The sequence below is a fragment of the Sus scrofa genome, chromosome 11, assembly GCF_000003025.6.
Source record: "Sus scrofa isolate TJ Tabasco breed Duroc chromosome 11, Sscrofa11.1, whole genome shotgun sequence".
NCBI classification, from domain to species: Eukaryota; Metazoa; Chordata; class Mammalia; order Artiodactyla; family Suidae; genus Sus; species Sus scrofa.
This window is the reverse complement of record NC_010453.5, coordinates 78,996,483-79,017,227: the sequence shown is the minus strand read 5'-3', so window position 1 is coordinate 79,017,227 and position 20,745 is coordinate 78,996,483. Positions and strand designations below refer to the sequence as shown.

General features: G+C 55.8%; 1 protein-coding gene across 3 annotated transcripts in view; it reads left to right on the top strand.

Moving 5' to 3' along the window:
* RASA3 (RAS p21 protein activator 3) overlaps positions 1-20,745 on the top strand; it is a 76,975-nt gene that overhangs the window by 10,764 nt on the left and 45,466 nt on the right. Inside the window, exon 1 of one of the 3 annotated variants that reach the window (XM_021065990.1) lies at positions 11,244-12,827. The exons of the other annotated variants lie outside the window; for them this stretch is intronic. The gene's annotated coding sequence lies outside the window, so the exon portion shown is untranslated. Of the gene's footprint in view, positions 1-11,243; positions 12,828-20,745 lie in introns of those variants that run through there. 3 annotated transcript variants of the gene reach the window in all.

The window sequence follows — 20,745 nt, the reverse complement described above, 5'->3', positions numbered from 1 at the left end:
GTGTGGAGTGGGCTCGGGTGCGGCAGCTTGGAGAGGTTGCTGTAAGGGACGGGGCTCCTGAGAGTCACCAGGCGCAGGTGCAGGAAGGAACCTTTAGCTTGACCTTGTCCCTGGGGGACAGTTGGCCATGCTTGGGGACTTTTTGTTTGTCACAACTGGGAGGTGGCGGGGGGGAGCCTATTGGGTGGAGGCCCTCCCCCACAGCTCACTCTCTGACGGGCACAGGCTCTGTGGGGGTTGCAGTGGCGGGGTCGGGGGCAGGTATCAGACTCCTGGGAAAATCAACCATCTGTCTGACGAGCTCTCCGCCTCTCTTCAGGAATGTGGGGGCAGGAAGCCGCTGAATCTCATGTACTCCCGACTGGAAGATGCCCGAAATCTGGACCAGCCTGACGGTCCAGGACGTGGACAAGGAAGGCAGACAGGACCCTCGGGCAGGGACACTGCGGCCAGGCTGCATTGCACTCCTGCTCTATAGCTTGCCTGCTTTGTGACCTTCGGCAAATCACTCAGCCTCTCTGTGCCTTAGTTTTAGTGTCTGTAAAATGAAGTTTGTCATAGCTACTTCGCAGGATTGTCAGCGGGGAGTGGAGCTGGCCCCATCCTTCCAGCTCTCTCACTTCCGGCAGGAGGAGAGGGAGGCTCAGAGGGTCCCAGCCCTGCCCGCGTCACAGGGTTGGAGGGGGGGCACAGATGTTTTCATGACCAGTCGAAAGCACAACTGGGCTGGCAGATTCCTGGGGAGGATGTGGCTGCCTATGGAAGGGTTGGGCTGGGAGGGTGTGGGCTTGTGGCTGCACCTGCGGTCTGGCCGTGTACTCCCTTGCCACGTGGCCTGAGATACATTATCCGCCCTGTCAAGGGGACCCCAAGATGTCCCCAGCTCCACTGCAGGCTGCCTCTGAGCCTGTGCATTCTTTTAGAGCATGGGTGCTTCTTTGGTCAGCTGGTTATGACCTAAAAGTAAAGTGTAAACCAAGCAGCACAATATCACATTTGAATGTAGTTTTGCAGGTGCACTGGAGGCACACCTGACTTCTGGGCTAGTTATAGAGCATTTATGTAGTTAAAAAAGTTCACACAAGGCAGCCTATGTTTTGGAAGACATGGGAGGACTAGCCCCCCCATTAGAGACTCTGGATTTTAGGTGGCAATTGGAGTTGTTTAGCAGGTTTTAAATTCTATAAATTTCTGGTTCATTCTATGGCATGATGGTCTTATGTCAGGGTAGTGATGAATTAGCCATCTTGTGAACTCCATGGCACTCTCTTGAGATGAGCCTGCAGCCACCCCCAAACTCAGGTGCTACAAAGTGCATCTTGCACAGGCTGGGTGGGTCCAACTGTCATTCCTGGGCTGACTTTTTGCCCAGGAGATGCTGGGAAGCTGCTCTGTCAGGGGGACACGAATATTCATACTGGGCTGCTGGACCCAGGTTTGAGTTGCACACCGCACACCAGAAAGGGGAGCCCTCTGCGGGGCAGATGCTAGCGGAGGAGGAGAGGCTGGCTCCCTTCCCCTCCTCAGCCTTTGGGGTCATTTCATGGGCGATTTAGAGTCTGCATCTTCCTAGAGCTGAAATGGGCTGTTGAGGAATCAACACCAAACAGATCTGGAGGTTTAGTCCAGAAACTCTCCCTGATTGTGTTAATGGGTGAGGGAAACAAAGGTTAGTGAGCAATGAAGAAAACAAGTTGCTTTTGTAAGTAAAATCAAAACTATAATGCTGCTCCACTCATTTTTGCAGTTTAAAGACGAGGCATTTTTTTGAAAGGGGCAGTAAGGTCCTGGCCCATTTTGCAGCGTTGAGCAGATTTTGTGGCTGGCCCAAGAGTGGGGACATGCCCACCTCCGTGGCCCCTCTGCTGAGTTCACCCTTACACGTGTGAGGCCGAGATGACCCAGAGTCCTTTCCAAGACCGTTTTGGACTCAAGTCTAATAAAGGAAACCCCAGGAAATCCAGAATAGATGTTAGCACGTGACAAGAGGAAATTCATTTTAAGCCCCACGATAAGCTGTGGTTTGGCTTTCTAACATCTCGGCAAATGTCAGGTTGTTGGGGCCGGACCCTCGGTGTCTGCTTGGCACATTGTGGGGTAAATTCAGACTCTCGTAAACTATCACAGCTTTGAAATTTGGGTTACTGAGGCTATCCGTCTGGTTTTCTCATTTGCATATTTCTCTCTCTCTCTCTCTTTTTTTTTTTTTTTTTTTTTTTTTTGTCTTTTTAGGGCTACACCCGCGGTATATAGAGGATCCCAGGCTAGGGGTCAAATCGGAGCTGCTGCCAGCTTACGGCCACAGCCACAGTGTTAGATCCGAGCCGTGTCTGGGACCTATACCACATAGCTCGTGGCAATGCCAGATCTATAACCCACTGAGCAAGGCCAGGGATCGAACCAGAGTCCTCGTGTGCGTTAACTACTGAGCCATGACAGGAACTCCCGCATGTACCTGTCTTTTGTCAAAAGCAACTTGGTGTTCCCAGTGGGGTGGCAGGGATCCATAGCGCCTTTCAACTCTGTTTCTTTGACGTTCCTTCTGTCCCCATCAGCGCTCTGCAGTCGAGGGTGCTGGCCAGAACACCCCAACCGTGGCTGCTGAGTTAGGGTGTAGCATGCTGGGTGGGCGGGGGCCCTGTCGAATAAGCTGCACCTGTGAATTGCCGGACCTGGAGCAGGTGTGGCCCAGGCCCCATGTTGCTCGTTCGGCCACCCAGGGCCACCCCAGGGCCTCGCCCCCAGCTCCTGGTCAGCCTCTGGCCTTGGTGCCCGCCTGCTCTGTGTGCCCCCTGCCCTGACCCTTGCACAGTCTGCTGGCAGCTGGCCTCTGTCTCCCTCAGTGGGCAGGGTCTCCTTCCTGCTGGGGCTCCACTTTGAGACCCTTTGCACTGAGAGCCTTCAACCTCTGCTGCCCTCCAGGGAGAGGAGGCTGCTGGGCCCCTCGGTGGGAGAGGAGGAGATCCTCGATCCCTCCTCCAGCTTCTCCCCTACACCCCAGGGGTCCCCACAGTGGCATTGCCAGCAGTGGTGCAGTCCTCAGCTCTGGGGCGGGGCTGGGGGACTTCTCTCGGAGGGCAGCTCGGCGGGAGCCCCAGGCCCTGGTCTGCGCGCTGCTCCCTTACAGCTGAGCCGGGCGCCCAGTGTCCTGGGTCATCTCCTTTGGGCAGAGGCTGGACCCAAGCTCTGGGGAGGGGCCCTGACTTTCCCAGGTGAAACAGGCCCCCAGTGGAGGCCGCCCTGAGCGCAGAAGGGGCTGACACCGGGGAGATGCAGGGTTTTCTTGCCCTCATCTGCGTTTGTCACCAGTCGGTCAGATCACACATCAGCGCCTCCCGTGGCAGCTGCCCTGTGCCGGTGGCTGCAGGAGAGCAGACGCACCCCGTACGTGACCACACCGGACTCCTCTGCTGCTTCCAGTACCACCCCCACCCCGTTCTTCGGAGTGAAAAGGAAGGGTGGGACCCGTAAGTAGAGCGGGTTCCTGCCCCTGTGCCAGGTGACCCCAGGCCCTGGCAGGGCCAGTGTTGCTCAGATGCATCAGGGAGGCCCTGAGTGCCAGCCTTGGATGGGGCGTGACACTCTTTGCTATGGATTTTGAGGTGCTTTGAACAGCTTGTGTGGTTAGAGGCTATTTTGGAAAGAGATTGTCACGAATGTGCTTGAAATGCTGAATGTTATGTGGTGTTGAGAGGCTGGGTTCTGCGTGTGAGCGTGGGGCGTGGGAAGTGGGCTTCTTTCCTGGAGACACCAGTGCACTGGGGTTTTTCTCTAGGCTGGCTTGTGGCATCAACGATTTTCTGTTCTGTGTTGGAGCTGTTTTACCTAGAACGGCCCTGAGTGGTGAGGGTGTCACTGCTCATGTGCTGGGGGCTGGCCGCAGGCCAGGTCAGGGTCAGGGTCAGCTCACCTGTGGCTGACCTTCTTTTCAGGTGGTTTTACAGGCCTCAGACAGTCACGAGGGAGGGCTTCACCTGTAGACATGCTGCCACCTGGAGTCGGCCGTGGGGACAGTGCCCACCTCTGTGCCCCTGACCCAGAGGGGACCCCATGGGGGCAGTCAGGCAGCTGTCCCCAAGCTGGCTGCCCATCGCTACCCTAGGGAGCTTCAAACAGCAGCAGTGCCTGGTCCCCTGCCTGAGGACCGCTTGGGTGGGCTGGCTGGGCCCTGGACCACCTCAAAGCCCAGGGGGCAGAGGAAGAGGGCAGCGGGGCTGCGAGGAGGTTTCCTCCCAGGTCACTCTCTCCTCTCCCCTCACGTTTCTGTCTGAGGGTCATGGCCACGAGCTCCTCAGGCTCGTCCCTTGAGGCTGCACAACTGTCCTCTGGAGGCCATGTGTGTGTGAGTGTGTGTGTGTGTTTACACAAGTAAACATCTCCGCTAAAGATTTGGGGACTATAGGAAGGCAGAGTCAGAACACGCAAAGTTGTAATTCATGGCTGGGGCCCAGGCAGGACTGGACGGTCACGCTGTCCACGGGCCAACGGCGAGGAGGCGGCCGTGGACGGGCTCCGAGTGCTCAGCCTGGCTTCTGGGTGGATGGGAATATCCTTGGGCCTGAGTCAGAGAGTGCACTGAGAAGGTGCCCAGCGCTGTTTAGGTAGTGCTCTTCCAAGACGAGACCACAGTGCCCACGGTTTGGACTGAAAGAAAGCAGCCGGACATCCCATGACCGACTCTGGTTCTAAGAACTCGTGAGTCAGGCTGGCTCTGTGCTGCCTGCTGTCAGCTTCAAAGAAGAATTTCCCTTGGGAAATTCCTGGAAATTTGACCCCATTGAGGGTGTGGACACCCATCTGGATCCAGATCTGCCCTGACCCTCCTTCCCGCAGCTCAGCTGAAAGGGTAAAGGCAAAGCCACGTTGTTCTGGGCGCCTCTCCATGGTAAATCCGTTTTTATGGAAGGACTCCGACTTCCTGCGGCACGTGTTGGGATGGCTCGGGACAACTCAAGCCGAATGGCTGTCACTGTGCTTGGTCAATCCTCGCCCCCCGCCCTGTGGACCCAGCTCCCAAAGTGAGGTTGTGTCCCCCGCAGGCCCCATCCACTCCTACTGTCCTAGCACCTAGAAGGCCGTGCGGCGGTGACAGCCCTGGTCACACCCCTTGTTGTTAAAATGCTTGTGCTGGGGGGTGAGTGGGGGTCCAGATGGTCACTGCTGAGTGAACCAGACACCTCACAGGTGGTGAGCCCATTTTACTGATGGGGACCTGGGGCTGGCAGGAGGCTCATGCTGGTCTCCGGTGACAGCGGGAGGCTGCTGGTTATCATGCTGGCTTTGTCCGGGAAAAGCACTACTGCCCTTGGAGCCCCAACCCTGGTGGCTTGGAGCTTCCTGGGTGCAGCGGAGCTGCCGGTTGGGGGTTGAGCCCTCGAGGGCAGGAGGAGCGGGGGCCTCGTGGGGCAGGAACGTGCATGTGTCCCCAGGAACCTGGAAGGAGGCAGGGGATGGAGCATTATATCTCTTGATCGCCAGCAAGTGAAAAAGGTGGCAAAACACCCAGGGCTGTGCCAGGGCTGTGGCTTCTGCATGACCTTCTTCCTTTTGCTGCGTGTCACTCTCTTTCTCTTTACAATGCACACAGCTTTGCTCCCTGTGTTCCTGATTCATGGAACGTTCCTCTGCCCTTGTGCCCCCACCTTCCCTTTGCCCTCTGCCCTATGGCCTTGGTCCCTGCCTCCCTACCTGGCCTGACCTCCACCCTCTCCAGTCCTCTCTGCCTGCTGCTCCTTTGTCACTGTCCTGGGGGAGGGAGGAAACCTCTTCGGCTTTTCATGTCCTGGGAGTAATGGCAGGAGTTAGGGTTGGGGCTCCTCTGTGGATTCAGTTTACTTTAATTCATGGAAAATTGTGAATTGGCCTTTGGGTGACTAATAAGCCGACAGCCCAGGGCAGCCAAAGGCTCAGATTTGGGAGCCAAAAATAGAAGCATCAGGAGAAGGGGCAGCTCCTCCGACCGCGTGGGTTCGCAGGTGAGTGGTGGGGCCGACGTCTGCACAGCCCATGGAGGACGCCAGGTCACGTGGGGCCAGAGAGGTTTCCATAAGTTATATGTTTTCATCAGGCAGCAGCACCCTGTAAGCAGGGAGTGGATGGCTTAAATTCAGATTACAATAAATTAAGGAATACATCTGGAATGTTCAGTATTGGTTTATAGCTGTCCCCAGACTTTATCTTTTTTTGGGGTCTTTTCAGGGCCACAGCCTTGGCAAATGGAGGTTCCCAGGCTAGGGGTCTAATCAGAGCTGTTGCTGCCGGCCTACACCACAGCAATGCCAGACCCGAGCCGCGTCTGGGACCTACGCCACAGCTCACGGCAATGCCAGATCCTTAACCAACTCAGCAAGGCCAGAGGTCGAACCCGCAACCTAGTTCCTAGTTGGATTCGTTTCCACTGTGCCACTACGGGAACTCCCTGTCTCTAGACCTTAAACCAGAAAAAATCTCTCAGAAGGCAAAAGGGCTGGGTGTCTGCCTTGTGTGTGAGTTAGCAATGGGATTATGACTCGGAGGCTGACAGGTGCTGGCATTGCTAGCTTGCATACACGTCATCTTTTTTGTGGACAGACACGATCAGCTCTGTAAAGTTAGGTCAGTGTTTAGATTCCTAACAGACAAAAAAATATCACAGATGATATAGCAGCCTCTGGAGTTAGAAGCACTCAGCCTCAGTGGGGTTTGTGAGCACATTTCTAATTTAAGCTAAATAAAGTGGGCATTTACTCACAAAGCTCTAAATTGTACTTTCATTTTACATTTAAACTTGCTTATCAAAAATGGCCTTTATTACTACATGTAATTGTAAACTATGCCAGTGCTTTGTGTACAAGGAAGTCATTGTTGGCAAAAGAGAGATAAGGTCTAAAATTTTTATTTGAAATAAATCTCAGATGCCATTAAATGTGTAGGTATTTCTGTTTAAACATATGTATGGTCTATAGGAATTTTGGAAAATCTACTTCTAAGTTTTCAAGGATGAGAAAAAATGTCTCATTTCCCCAGTGAAAGATTTGCCCCTGTTAACATTTTGGTCTTCCTGTTCAGTTATTTCTTCTCCATTTTTATTTTTCATACGGATCTCTTGTATGTGCACATATACTTACTAAGTAATGCACACATATATATGTATTTATTACATGTCCCCTTTGCAACGTTCACATCAAACATTTCTACGTATCCCTAAAAGTTCTTTGTAAAATCACCTCTAGCCTCGATTTATTCGGCCATCCCCCGCCCGGCCCCCATCTGTCCCGCCCTCAGCACTGGCGCGACTCTGGCCCTGTGTCCCATCAGCTCCGGAGACCCAGCTCAGGCTGTTTTCTGCTGTTGGACTCTCTGGTCATTGGACATTTAACTGTTTCCCTTTTTTTGCCAACATAAATATTGTATAATAAACACTGATCATTCATCAGTCTGTGTTTTATGGATTATTTCATTAGGAGACCTAAATATTGACTTATTCATAGCCTCTCAAAGGAATTTTAAAAGACTGAGAAGAAACGGCAGCTGTGGGAACACTGCCAGGTGTAAGGGGAGGCAGAGAGCGGTCTGGGGCCCCCCGGGGACACCTGTCCCGCTTCTTGGACACCGTGCGGCAGCTCTGCCCCAGTGCATGTTCAGTGTCGTCAGACTGCAGGCCAGAGGGGGTGTGGAGTGTATTCTGTCAGCCGTGGCCGCTCAGTGTGATGGAGGCTTTGGGGGAGGTGGGAGGCAGGCGGGAGGAGCTGCCTGCATGCCAGGGGCCGAGGCTGCAAGGGCCGCTCTGCCCTTGTCTGCATGGCCCCAGAGCCTCTCCCCATAGCCTCTGTCCTGGGCACCCGTCCCGAAGCCCAGCTGCTCAGCCTCAAAGCGGGCGTTGGAGGTCCTGCCTCACCAGCACCTGCTTTCGGGCTGAGAGCTTCTGCTGTTGGAGTAAACGGACCTGCCCTCACAGGTCACAGCCCACCGCCAGCGCTGGCCCTGCACTTGGCGCTGGTGTGTCTAACAGTGGGGGCCGCAGTCCCACCCGCCACCCAGGAGAGCCCACCCCACCTGCTCTTATCTCCTTGGGGTAGGGGCATGTCTTGCAGAGGGGGTGGGGCTGCCTGCATGCGTTTCTGTGTGTGCTTGCCACTGGCCAATGGCTGTGACATGGGGAGGGAGGGACACACAGCCGTCTCTTTGACCTGGAATCCAATCTTGCTCTTGGCCAATCTTTCAGGTAATGAATGAGGAAGGAAAAACCAAAGTCTTCATTTTGCACTCTCCTCCCATTCTAAAATTGCCACTAACGCTCGGGTCTAGCGGCCAGCACGGGTTTTGGTCTGTGGCTCTCTGTAGGGTCAGCAGGTTGGAGACAGTATTTGCGGCAGGTTCGCAGAGGTGGGGCCGTCCCCAGTGAGCAGGGTCGTGGAGGCACTTCTCTGGGCCCCGTGCACTGACGCCCTGTGACTGGTGTGTTGAGGCTGCGAGCCTCCTTATGGTTTGATGGCGTCTGGCCACTGGTGGCCGGAGCTCCAGGGCTGGTCTGTGCTCAAGTCTCCAGAACAGACTCAGTGGGCCTGGAAGTCCTCTGCGGGATCCTCTGAGTTGGTTGGAGCCTTGAGCCTCAAGCCTCTCAGAACCTCTGCTCTGATGGGACAAGAACTGCCCTAAGGGGGCCTCTGGGATCCCCTGGACACGCACCCCGCCACTCGCACCACGGTCCAGTCGGCGCAGGTGACAGTGCATGTGCCGAGGCTGAGGCTGCAGGTCTTGCCGCATCAGAGCCGGTCAACCTGCCTCTCCTCCTGGTGGACCCCACACGCTGAGGACGTGGGCAGGTTCACCGTGGAAGGACTTGAGGCAGCCCCACTCTGGGCCAGGCTGTCTGCCTATTGAGGACCTTCTGTGGAAGCTGGTCCACAGGCACCTTCTGCTGTGGGCTTGTTCTCTGCCATGTCATGTTGGTTGAGCACAGGGACCTGCCCCCAGACCTGGAAAGGACCAGGGGCAGGAGGCAGGGCTCCCTGGGGATGGTCCCCATCTCAGGCGTGGGGGGACGGGCCACCTGGACTCCAGAGGCCAAGACCAGGATGAGCGCCCCTGGCTTGCCGTGCGCCGGGCGTGGGTCTGGCCCCTGGGTCTGGGTGTGTCTCTGCAGCGGGCAGGGTTTGGATCAGGAGCCTGATGCCGGGGGGCCCCCATCCTAATGGGGGGGGGTCCACTGAACTGGGCTCTTCCTGGGGGGTCTCCCCCAGCTGGAGAGCAGGTGGTTTCAGAGGAGTGGCAGTCCATTACCGGGAGGGCCTTTTGCACCTGACCCGCCTCAGGCTCAGGGGAGGGCGGACTTGGCTTGAGTCTCAGACACACACACGGCCTTCTAACTGAGCCTCCTCCCCACAGCCTGGTCAGCGGCTCAGACGCCCCCCTGGTTCAAATTGCCCGGGTGCCTCTGGGGCTCGATTCCCCAAGGAAGTTGGGGAGGCCGCGAGGCCAGCCGTGGCTGTTGTGCACGACGAGGCCCGCGACCAGCGATGCACCCCTCCCTCCCCAGCACAGTCTGGTGGCTCAGCAGGTGTGAACTTGGCGGTGCCTCTTGCCTCATTAGAGCAGAGTGATGCCAAAGATGATTTTGAGTTTTACACAGGTGTGTGTCTGGTGGCTCAGCAGGTGGTGAACTTGGCGGTGCCTCTTGCCTCATTAGAGCAGAGTGATGCCAAAGATGATTTTGAGTTTTACACAGGTTTTGAGATGCTGGAGCCCCAGGGGCCCCTGCAGGAGCTGGAGCTGGCTCTGCGGTGGGGCCAGGTTCAGAGGAGAGGCCAAAGCAGGGGGCTGGCCCAAGGCCTGAGTCACCATTGCAGATCGAGGTGGGCACTGCAGCCCTTTAGAAACAGGTGGAAAGCTTTCATTACTTCATTCTTTGACTCCCTGGCAAGGTGCTGCTGCTGGCCTGGCAGCAGCCTCTGAGACCCTCTGGATGGACAGACGCAGGGGCCGCTTGTCCTGGTGACCAGCCACTGGGTTAGCAGACGGGACTGAGGCCTAAGGAAGCTGACCACATGCCTGTAACCCGCTTTGTTTCCTGTGAGGCTGTTCCTACACCTTGGAATGTGCTGCCCGAGACAGGCCACACATGGGCCAGCCTTGATCACAAGAGGCCAAGGCCATCCGCTCTGTCACATGAAAAGTCCGGGAGGGGCAGACCTGCAGGGATGGACACGGGCCCATGGCTGCCCGGGGCGGAGCGGAGTTCCCTCGGGGCTTCTGCTTCAGGTGACGAAGTCTTTGGAACTAGTGCTGATGGTTCTACAATGTCATATTAAAAACCACTCATATGTTTTAAAAGGCTGAATTTGATGAATAAATTATATCTCAATGAAAACAACACTTGAAAAAATTACAAACGCTAAAATTATTCATCTTCTGAGGACACCAGGGAGCTATTTTGTTTTTTGAAAACCTGGTAAATAAAAGGGAATACAGGTGTTTATCCTGACGTTTTATGTGGGCCTCAGCAGTGGGTCTCTGAGCAGAAGAGGGATAGGCCTCTCCTTACGAAACTTACTTTCGCTTCTAGCTGAAATCATTTTGCGAGCCCTAATGGATTAGTGCCTCTGGCCCTGCATTTATGAGCTACAGAGTTGGCAGAATGGATGAGGCTGCAGAATTCTGAAGCAGGCCCGGCTTTGGGAGGGAGGTGGTCACCGACCTGGGGGTGTGGGGACCTGCCGAGAGCTGGAAATATCCCCGGCCTTGGCCTGGGTGCTGATTACCTGCTGTGCAGGAAGGTCTGTGGACTTGTGTTTATCCCCCAGCAAACATGTGCAAATGAAGAATAAAATCAAATGTAACATCTAGACGAGGTTGTTACTCCACCCCTTCTTCCTCCAGAGAAGGGTCTGAGGCGGCGTGTGGCTGCACCTGTCACATGTTACACGGAACAGCCATTGTCTCTGTCACCTTGTAATCGTCTTTTCATTTATTCTTAATTTTGCTTAAATTGTGGCAAAATGCACATACTGTAAAATGCAGCAGTTTAGCCATTGTAAAGTGTACGATTCAGGGGCACCTAGAGCGTTTGCACATGGTGCCACCTCCCCCGCCTGGTTCCAGAGCGTTTATTCTTTTCTTTTTCGGCTGCGCCCATGCATGCAGAAGTTCCCAGGCCAGGGACCGAACCCACTTCTCACGGCAGTGACAATGCCGGATCTTTAGCCTGCTATAGCTCCAGAGCCGGATCCTTAACCTGCGGCAGGGACGACGCTGGATCCTTAACCGTGGTGCCCCCAGAGACTCAGGAGAGCGTTTATTCTGCAAACACTCCTGTCTCAGGACACCCCCATCTTGCTTGTCGGCGTGGGCAGCGCTGTTGTGAACATTCACGTGCGTGTTTGTTTGCCCGTCTTCGTTTCTTTCCAGTGAAATTGCTGGGCCATTTGGTGACTCTTCCCACAGCGGCTGCACCATTGCATGTCGCCTCAGCAGCACACGAGCGCTTCGGTTTCTCCACATCCTCACCAACACTTGTTCTTTTCCTTTTTAAAAACATTTTAGCGGTCCTCACGGTGCGAGGCGTGTGTGCAGCAGGTGGGCCAGCATATTCCCTGACGAGCCCTGGTGTTGAGACCTTTCCGTGTCCCGTGGGCGTCAGCATGTCTTGGCGGAATGTCTCTCAGGTCCTTTGTCTTGTTGCTGCTGCATTGCAGGTGCTTCTGGTGTGTCTTGGCTGCAAGAACGCTTGTCGGACGTGTGGCCTCTGCCCTCGTCCGATCACAGGGCTGCCCCTGGCTGTCGGGGGCGAGGAGGCGCCGGCCTGGAGAAGAGGCCGCGGGAGGGCACCATCCTGGGCTTTGAGGTCGTGGGCCTTGTCCTCGGGGGCTGCTTCCAGCCCAGAGTCCCGAGCCCATCCCACCCCCGCCCTCGGCGCTGCCACTGCTGTGGTGACTGGGCCCCTCGCGTTGTCACTGACTGTCCCTGGCTTCTGGCTGCTTAGAGCAAGACGGGGGAAGGGGCTTTGCAGCGTCTCTGCAGCGAAAGTTAGAGAAATGCTCGGGTTTCCAGAAACGCCGTCCCCAAGATGTGCTGTAGCTGGAGTGTCACTCGACCTGCGAGGGGGTCGTGTATGCAAACAACCTTTGGCGAAGAGGCCACCAAGCGGCCTTTGGTGAAGTGGTCGTACCCGCCTTCGTCCAGGGGAGATGCCCTGACAGAAAATGGGGGCTGCTGTGAGCGGCCGCCAGAGGCTCAGGCTCCAGCCAGGCCTCCCGCACCCCTTTAGCCCGACTCGCGTCCGGGAGGAGTGAGGGCTCCTCTGCCCTGGGCCATCGGGACATGTCCGGCCAGTGGCTGCTCCAGGTCAGGCTCAGCAAACAGCAGAACACTGTCCATTTAAACCTACTTACAGAACTTTGTGTTTCGCTCCAAATGTGCGGGAATTTGAATTCAATTTAAATTTATAAGAAAGAACATGGTTTTTCCAATCTTTTGTTGACGTTCAAGAACTTGTCTTTCTCAAGTTCAAGCTAGGATTCTTTTGGAGAAAGGTGTGGGGAAAAGAAAGAAAAGCAAAAATAGTACCAAAATATGCAAGGTGGGATCATATGTGGATTGTTTCTGAAAGATGAACCTAGAGCTTTCCTCTGAGAGTCCAGCAGGGCCTTTTCAGGCCAGGCGTCCCCCTTTTGCTCATCAAGACCCACGGGGCTCATGGCCGCAACTTGTTGGCAGTGTTCCCCAAATTCATATTTTCCAGATTGTCTTCCCTCCTTGAATTCAGAATGGCGCTGTGCAAACCAGGAGGGATGTTCTGCTGTTGGCATCCAGAACCCTGCACTGCGGCGGCCCAGCCAGCTCTTTGCCAGGTGGTGATCGGTCCTTGGCTGGAGGGTGGGTGGTCCCCAAAGCGTGGCCAGGCGGGGCCTCAGCCCCTCTAGTCCAGGCACCACTGTGTGTCATGGAGGTCGCCAGAAGGGTGGATCCAGACACAGCTGGGAAAAGCAGAATTTTTTTTTATTTTTATTTTTTGGTCTTTTTAGGGCCACACCAATGGCATATGGAGGTTCCCAGGCTAAGAGTCCAATTGGAGCTGTAGCTGCTGGCCTACACCACAGCCACAGCAACACTGGATCCTTAACTCCTTGAGCGAGGCCAGGGATCGAACCCTAATCCTCACAGATGCTAGTTGGGTTCGTTAACCACTGAGCCACAAGGGGAGCTCCACAGGCAGAATTTGACAGCAAAGATGTCAGCTCCCTAACCCATGCTTCCATGGACCCCATCAAATTGGTGTGTGCTGGCCTTGTCAGGGCTGTTTGGGGGGGCCTTGTCCTTCAGAGGACGGGGAAGAGGGACAGGAGAGGGGCGGAGGGAGGCTCTAACTGTGGAATAAATGGAATAAAATTAGGTCCTTCAAAAGAGCCTTTCCTAAGAAACAGGGCAGAGCACACACACTGCTTTACCTGTCAGATGGGCAAGGTGCACGGTTTTGATCACCTGGTGGCAGCAGGATATGGACAGAGCATTTTCAAAGGCAGTGGCAGGCCAGAGAGCAGCTTGGCAGTTCAATGTACTTGCAGGAAAACTACAGACTACCCTTCGTGCCAGAAATCCTAACCCTTGGAATTCATCGTTGCTGCCGTCTGGGTCCCGGGGAGGGACCTGCCACCAGTGGAAGCAGAGCAGTTCCTGTCCCCTCAAGAGTGTGTGGCCCTGCATGTGACTTGTTAGCCTGCGTTTCTCCCCAGATCTCCAGGAGCAATGGGGCTGGTGCATCACAGTCTGAGAAGGAGGATGAGGCTGGACCTGGAGTTGGGGCCACTTGGCGCATTTGAGGAGCTCTTGCAATGGAGTTGGGCCTTACCAGGCAGGCGGGAAGAATAGTTTGAGCCCTGGATTTGCACTCTGCCAAGTGCGAGAACCCTTGGGCAGAACAGAGTGAGAGGGGAGGTGCTCCAGACAAAGGAAAGGAGCGAAACGTGGGCCCAGGAGGAGGCAGCTGTGTCTGGGTGACGGCGCCAGGTGCCAGGGGCATGAAGCGACCACAGTGCACCTCTGGGCTCGGGGCCCAGTCCCAACAAGTGTGGCAGAGTCTTGACGCTGTAAACGATACTGCGGGGTCCAAATATCAGAACCAACCTACAAAGAAAGTAAGTGAGGCGGCCCTGCCGTGGCGCAGAGGTTAAGAATCCGACTGCAGCCGCGTGGGTCACTGGGAGGGCAGGTTCGATCCTGGGCCGTGCAGTGGGTAAGGACCTGGTGTTCCGCAGCGGTGACTCAGAGTCAGTCCCTGGCCCGGAACGTCCGTGAGCTGCAGCTGCAGCTGTAAAATAAAATAAAATTTAAAAAAAAGAAAGTAGGCGAGACAGTTGTAGGTACAGAACAGGATGAAATGTTAAATACTTGACAATGTAAAAGGAAGTTTAGTAACAGAGATTGGGAAGTAGGGTAGGGAGGGTTTATGAGCCTAAATTCCTCATCTTTCATAGCAGGGAGTTGACAGATGGTTTTAAATTGATGCACTGAGACAGAACAGTGAGGCTGCTATTTAAATGTATGGTGCTTGCTCAAAGAACTAAGGAATGGAAAATAGTAAGCGGCTGTTTCTGGAGAGTGGGTCCCTGGCAGGGCTGGGGGCTGTAAGAGAATCATAACGTTTGATCTTGGGTTCCTCAAGTGGGAATTTTCTACCAGGCACCACTAACCTGTTATTACTGAGCAACGAAAGCAAAATTTAAAGGACATCTACAAAAACAGAATGTTTTCATCTCTGTCCACCATGCCTGATGTAGATCAGGCTTCTGGAACCTCTGGTTTCCTCCAGAAGTGGACACAGGCTCTCTCCTCCGTGTCTGCTCCGGAGGCCGAGGAGAGTCTCCTTTGGGCAGCCACCCTGTGAGGTGCCATGGCTGAGCATGCCCTGGCCACACGCGGGCCCGCTGGGCAATCTGGCTCTCGAGTGAGGTGTTGTGTCGCCAACGTGGGCAGTTCTGCTGGGGCGTGGGGCGAGGCCATGCTTCTCAGGAGAATTCGGGGTTGTTCAGACTTGGCTCCTTTCTTTGAGGGGTTCACACACGGGAGAGACCGAGGCGCCAGAGAAGGTCACTGTGCAGGCACCAAGGGGGAGTGGGGCAGCTCAAGGGACGGGTCTCGGAGGCCGAGCGCAGGCACGGCTCATCAGGGCAGGGAGCAGTCACCCAGGAGCAGTGCTGACCCACCTGCTGTCGTCCACACCGCTCACCAGGCCCGTGGACTGTGTGACGTCACATGGTCCTCCTCCCGCCCAGCCCCAACGCCCAGGAGGGAGCCCTGGCTGGGAGTGGGCCCTTTCTCCTCACCCCTTCAGAGGTGGCTTTCATGTGTCCCCAGCATTGAGGTGGCAGCAATGAATGCCCCTTACTCTCTTCTGGTCTTAGCAGCCCTTAGATAGCAGTGCAGCATTAGGTGAAGAAGTAATTCACAAACAGAGACACAAAATTTCATTTTCCAAGGAATCAGAAGTACCCATTAAACACAACATTCTAGAATCAAAGGGAATGAGTGGTTTCTTTTTCCCTTGACTCAGTTTTACAGCTTTTATTCCAGGATGGAGTTACTGCCCGGAGCTCCGTTTTCGTTTCCAGCTTAACTGGAGAAGCGCAAGAGAGCGGAGCATGCTTTTCTCGCGCAGTCTAAGTGAAAGCAGAGTTAGCTCATGTTTTGTGTGTTGAAAAGGTGCGGAAGAGGTAGAATTCAGTTCCGATGGAAGAGCTAAATGATGCTAGGGTGTGCTGTCGTCCAGAGACTCAGTCTGAGAATGGAGAAGTGGATGATTTTCCACCTGGCACTCTTAGTGCCTTAAGCTTTGTCTCTTGTCCAGAAACCTAAACTCTGCTTTAGGTTCCAACCCCCACCTCCACACCCGTGCCCCCGGCCCACAGTTCAAGCAGAGGGGTCCCACTGAGCTCTTCAGGGAGCATCTGCATGACAGGGCTGAGGGGACAGCCAGGGTGGGGAGGTGGGCACACCTGCCCTGTGCAGTCTCTCCTTTTCAGCCATGCGGAAGCCGGGCGGGCTCCGGTGGAGACTGCTCTGCAGCCCCTGAGGTGGGAGCACAGCCGGGCAGCTGGGTGGGCAGTGCCACCCTGCGTTTTGTAATTGCAGGGGAGCCACAGATCTGTGCCCTGAATTACCTCCCCCCTGCCCCGTGGCCCACACACAATCCAGCCCGAAGTGCGCGTTGACAGAGGTGAACTGGAGCCTACACCGTGGGGGGAGGCGGACGCTGTGTCTGGGCCGACAGCCTGGGGCTGCAAAGGGCGAGCCATCCGCTGGGGTAGAGCAGACCCACCTGTGGCTGGGGACCTGGCGTTTGTCCTTTGGCGATGCTTCCATGAAGCCTTAGGGGCAGTGGCATTTCTTGTTCAGAGTGATAGATGCTGACGCTCACAGCCCATGAGGAGGGCAGGCAGGTGCCCCTGAGAGAGGCTGTCCTGAGCTGGTGACCATTACGAGGGCAAGTGGCCCAGCATGACTGGTTTTTTGAGTTTTCAAAAGTAGTGGGAGTTCTTGATTGGAAAAAAGTGAAGTCACTATTTTTTTATTTATTTAGTCTTCTTAGGGCCAACACCCAGGCATATGGAGGTTCCCAGACTTGGGGTGGAATCAGAGCTGCAGCTGCCAGCCTACTCCATGACCACAGCAACACGGGATCTGAGCTGCATCTACAACCTACACCACAGTTCACAGCAATGCCAGGTCCTTAACCTACTGAACGAGGCCAGGGACTGAACCCGAGACCTCATGGATACTAGTCGGGTTCGTTACCGTTGAGCCACAGTGGGAACTCCTGAAGTCACTGTTTTTCAATGGCTTCATCTAATCCAGAATTTCAGAACTGTTGTGTTGGGAGTGTAGTGCCTTTGGCCAACAGCCCCCGGCTGAGACCTGAAGTTCAGTGCCAGCCCAGGGTGGCCCTCAGTCACCGCGCCAGGGCCTCGCACTGGGTCAGGGATCTGTGTGTACATTATGACAGTGCTGGTGGCCCACTGGGAAAGACGCTCAGAAGGTTCCTGACCAACGAGAAGCAGGTGTCCCAGGCTTTTTCTAGGAGAAGCGTGAGGCTGGTGATGGGAGGACAGGAAGGTCCCCGGTGGCTGGGCGGCTCCCTGCTAATGAGGCTGATGGTAGGGACAGGGAGGGGCTTGGCCCCGGCTGTACTCACCCAGCAGGTGATGGTCCTTTAGATCCCGGGCTGTCCCCTGGCTGCACAGCTGTGCCACTTTGTTATTCTTCTCTAGTCAGGGGTACTTTGGGTCAGAGTCAAAATGCAGCAAGTGCACAGGGCAGGGTACCCCACCTGGGGGCCTGGAGTCTCCTGGGTGCTCAGCTCATTGCTGTGTACGTAGAGGGGCTGGGCTGGAGGGGCAGCTCCACCTGGAGCCTCGTGAGGGTCTGAGACTGACCACACGGTGTGGTCTGGGTGTGGCTGCCCCAGAGGCCTAGGATGCCTCTGTCGTTTTGTCTCCCAATAGTGGGGCAGGGATTGGGGTTCAGCAGCAGTTTGGCTGGATGCGAGGCCTGGCTGGAGCTGTGGCAGTCGGCCTATGTGTGGGCTGCCCTGCGTGCACATGGCATGGCCCCCACCCAGGCAGTGGGAGGTCAGGCCGGCACCCGTATTGGTCCCTCCAGCGGTGGCCTTGGGTCTGGCCTGCTAGCTGTGAACACAGAGGGTATCTGGAGGAGACGAGGGTAGACGCTCAGGGCTGTGCCCTCCCCCTGAAAGTCCTGCAGTCCCTGCTGGTCAGTCAGGGCCCTGAGGCCACCCAGACCAGAGGGAGGGAGGCTGGAGTCCCCCCCTTAGTCAGAGGAGCAGAGGGCACTTTGACTGCCTTGCTGTCACTTGGTGAGTGTCAGCACGTGGTGGCCTCTCCCTTACTCGCTAGAACGAATACCTGCCGGGTGCTGCTGGGGTGCTGGGCGCGGAGAAGAAAGGAGACCAGTCACAGCAGCTAGGTCCCGGGCCGGGAGGGTGGGTGAGTGAGCAGAGGGCAGGGGGCTCCTGGGGGTGGCGGAGGTCTCCATGCCTCTCGGTCCCTGCACAGTGGGGCCTCGGCGGCTCTTCCCCGGGACTCCTGGTGCTTGAAGTCCTTGGCACAGAGCCCAAGGCCCGTTGGCGCCCCTTCCTGCTGAGCGCATCCCCCAGTGGGTCGTCACCCCTCCCCACCCCCCAGCAGGGGACAGAGAATAAATGGCCCCTGAGCATGTTTATGCATCTGTTGCCAAGTCTTCTCTGAAGACATGCTGGTCCCGCTTTTCATGGTGTTTGCTTGTGGAGGTCTGGTGTGTTTCATTTTTAGGTAAATTATGAGAGTTACATGTTCTGCCGTATTCCCATTTGCACCTTTGCTGCTAGGAAGCTCAGCCCAGTGGGTCATTGGGCCACTCCTTTTGGGGCTCAATACGTGTAACTTTCCTAACCATCACATGTTAAACGTTGACTTTCCACTTTCACAGCCTTATTTTATTCTTGTCTTTTATGTTGTTACCTGTTCCTTTTGGAAGTTGGAGGAAATGCATGTGAGTGTTCCTGTATCACGCCCTTGATGTCGCCATGTTCTGCAGGGTCTGGCCACCTCCCTGACCTCTGATCAGTGCAATAAGGAGGCTGCTTGTGACTTGATTCAGAAATGCAGCCTCATCTTGTTTTACAGACTTTTGTTCTATTTAGTATCAAGTGCTAACATACAGTAGCAAGGCAGTCAAAAATCTGTTCAAGAAAATAGACTGTTTTAATGACGAAGCTGATCTTCTGTGTCGTTACAATGAGCTGTATCGTCTACCAGAATGTGTAGATCCATCAAGTGTCTGGAGTGACCAGGGGCCTGCATGAAGACGGCGTGCCAGGATGTGATCCCTGGGTCCCGCCCCTGTGCACGGGGGCCCCTGGGTGCCGGGGGTTGCTCTCCAGAGTGCTGGGCTCGCACACCTGTTCAGGCGTTACTTACAGGGTGTGCCAGTAGTTGAGTTGAAAACCAGCACACTTTGTAGGAAAGAACAAATTCCCAAACTGTGTGGACGAGGTAGATTTGAAGTCCCAGACTCATGGCTGGCTGTGAGAGCCATCAGCCTCATGCTGCTCCCCCAATCCCCGGCCGCCTGGTCCACTGAGGCCGTAAGAGCAACAAACCAGGTCAGGTTCCTGGAGGTGACTGGCTGCCATGTGACCGGGCTGGTTCCACCTCCGACAACCCACTTGGGGTGTGGATGGTGTGGCTGCCCCTCGAGGGCAGTGGGCTTCCTCATCAGGGCTGAACCTAGCGGTGCCACGGGGACCACCCCGCCCCCTCCGGGAGGTGCAGTGTCCGCACGTGGCTCTCCCCTCTCCCCGTCAAGCTGGAGCCCCTGCTGCCTGTGTATCTGGCTCTTCCAGGCTGCAGTCACCCTGACCGAGGGTTGGGGACAGCAGCCTGGCCCGTGTGCCTAGAAACAGGGCCGGCTGCTCCAGCGCTGTGTCATTGCTGTTTTACTCCCGTTTGTGTCAGAGGCGATGCTGGGCACATCCATTATTCCTTTTTCTTCTCCAGCTGAGAGTCATTGGTGGTCCTGGATGGTTCCTGGGGAGAAGTTCCGGGGCCAGGGCTTAGAGGACAGTGTGCTCTGCTTTGACGGTGGAGAAGCCGAGGTCCCCAGGGCAGGCCTGGTGTTTCACTCGTGTGGGCAGGAGGTGGCAGCTGGTCCTGTTAGGGACTCTACTCAGTGCATCCGAAGTAAGATTCACTGGCACGGAGACCACCCCTCCGGTGACTGAAAGACTCGCGCTAACTTGTCTGCTCAGGGTTCCAGGTGATGGCGTTAATGAAAAGTTAGAAAGAGAGGCTTGAAGAAATCGAGCTCCTCTCTGCCTCTGGAGGTTGTGAGTGAAGCTTGCACATCTTTCACCGGGTGCGGTGTGAGCGTGTGTGTATGGGTGGTAGGTGTGGCTGTGCTGGGCGCTGCGTTCTGAGGAAGTTCTGCTCTGGGTCTGCTTTGCTTTCTGTTACTGTTTTTCCTTCAGTTTTAACCAGAGGAGGAGTCTGGCCCTGGGTGGTATTAACAGGTGTCGGCTGTGCCTGGGCTGGGCTGGTGGGTGCTGAGCCGGTGGCTGCGGGGCCCGGGTGGGGGCGGAGGCTGTGGGAGGCCGGAGTTCGTTCCTCCCTTCCAGGGAGGGGGCTTCTCCTCCAGGTTGAAGGCCATGGACCTGCAGCCTATGCTTGCTCCCAGCTTTGGGTTGAGGGAGTCTCCAGACAGACCCAGGGTCAAGGCAGGCGTCCTGGCATCCAGGGTGCTTCACGGGCCAGCTGCCCTACGGTGCCTCCCTTGACCCCTCGGTGGCCGTGGCGGAGAAGCCGGCCCACAGCAGCGCATCCTTCCTGGAGTCTCTCACTGGCTACTCGGTCCCAGTTCACACATCAAAGAAACAGAGGCCTTCTCTTTCAGAGGGCCCCAACTTGGACCTAATACTATCAAATGAAGTTCAAAATACAGAGGGGCAGGGGGGAGTGTAGAGAAAAATGTTCGCTTAAAGAGGACAGGGATCCTGGCTGGTGTGGCTGCGGCTTGAAGACCCTGTGCTGCGGGCCGCAGGTGCCTGTGAGCCCCCTTCTACGAGCTTCTACGAGCTTCCTGGAGTTGTCAGATTCATAGATGCAGAAGCTGGAAGGGGGGGCCAGGGGCTGGGGGAAGAGGAAATGGGGAGCCGATGTTTGGTGGGTGCAGAGTTTCAGTGTTGCCAGCTGAAGGGCTTCACGGCAACTGGGAGGGCCG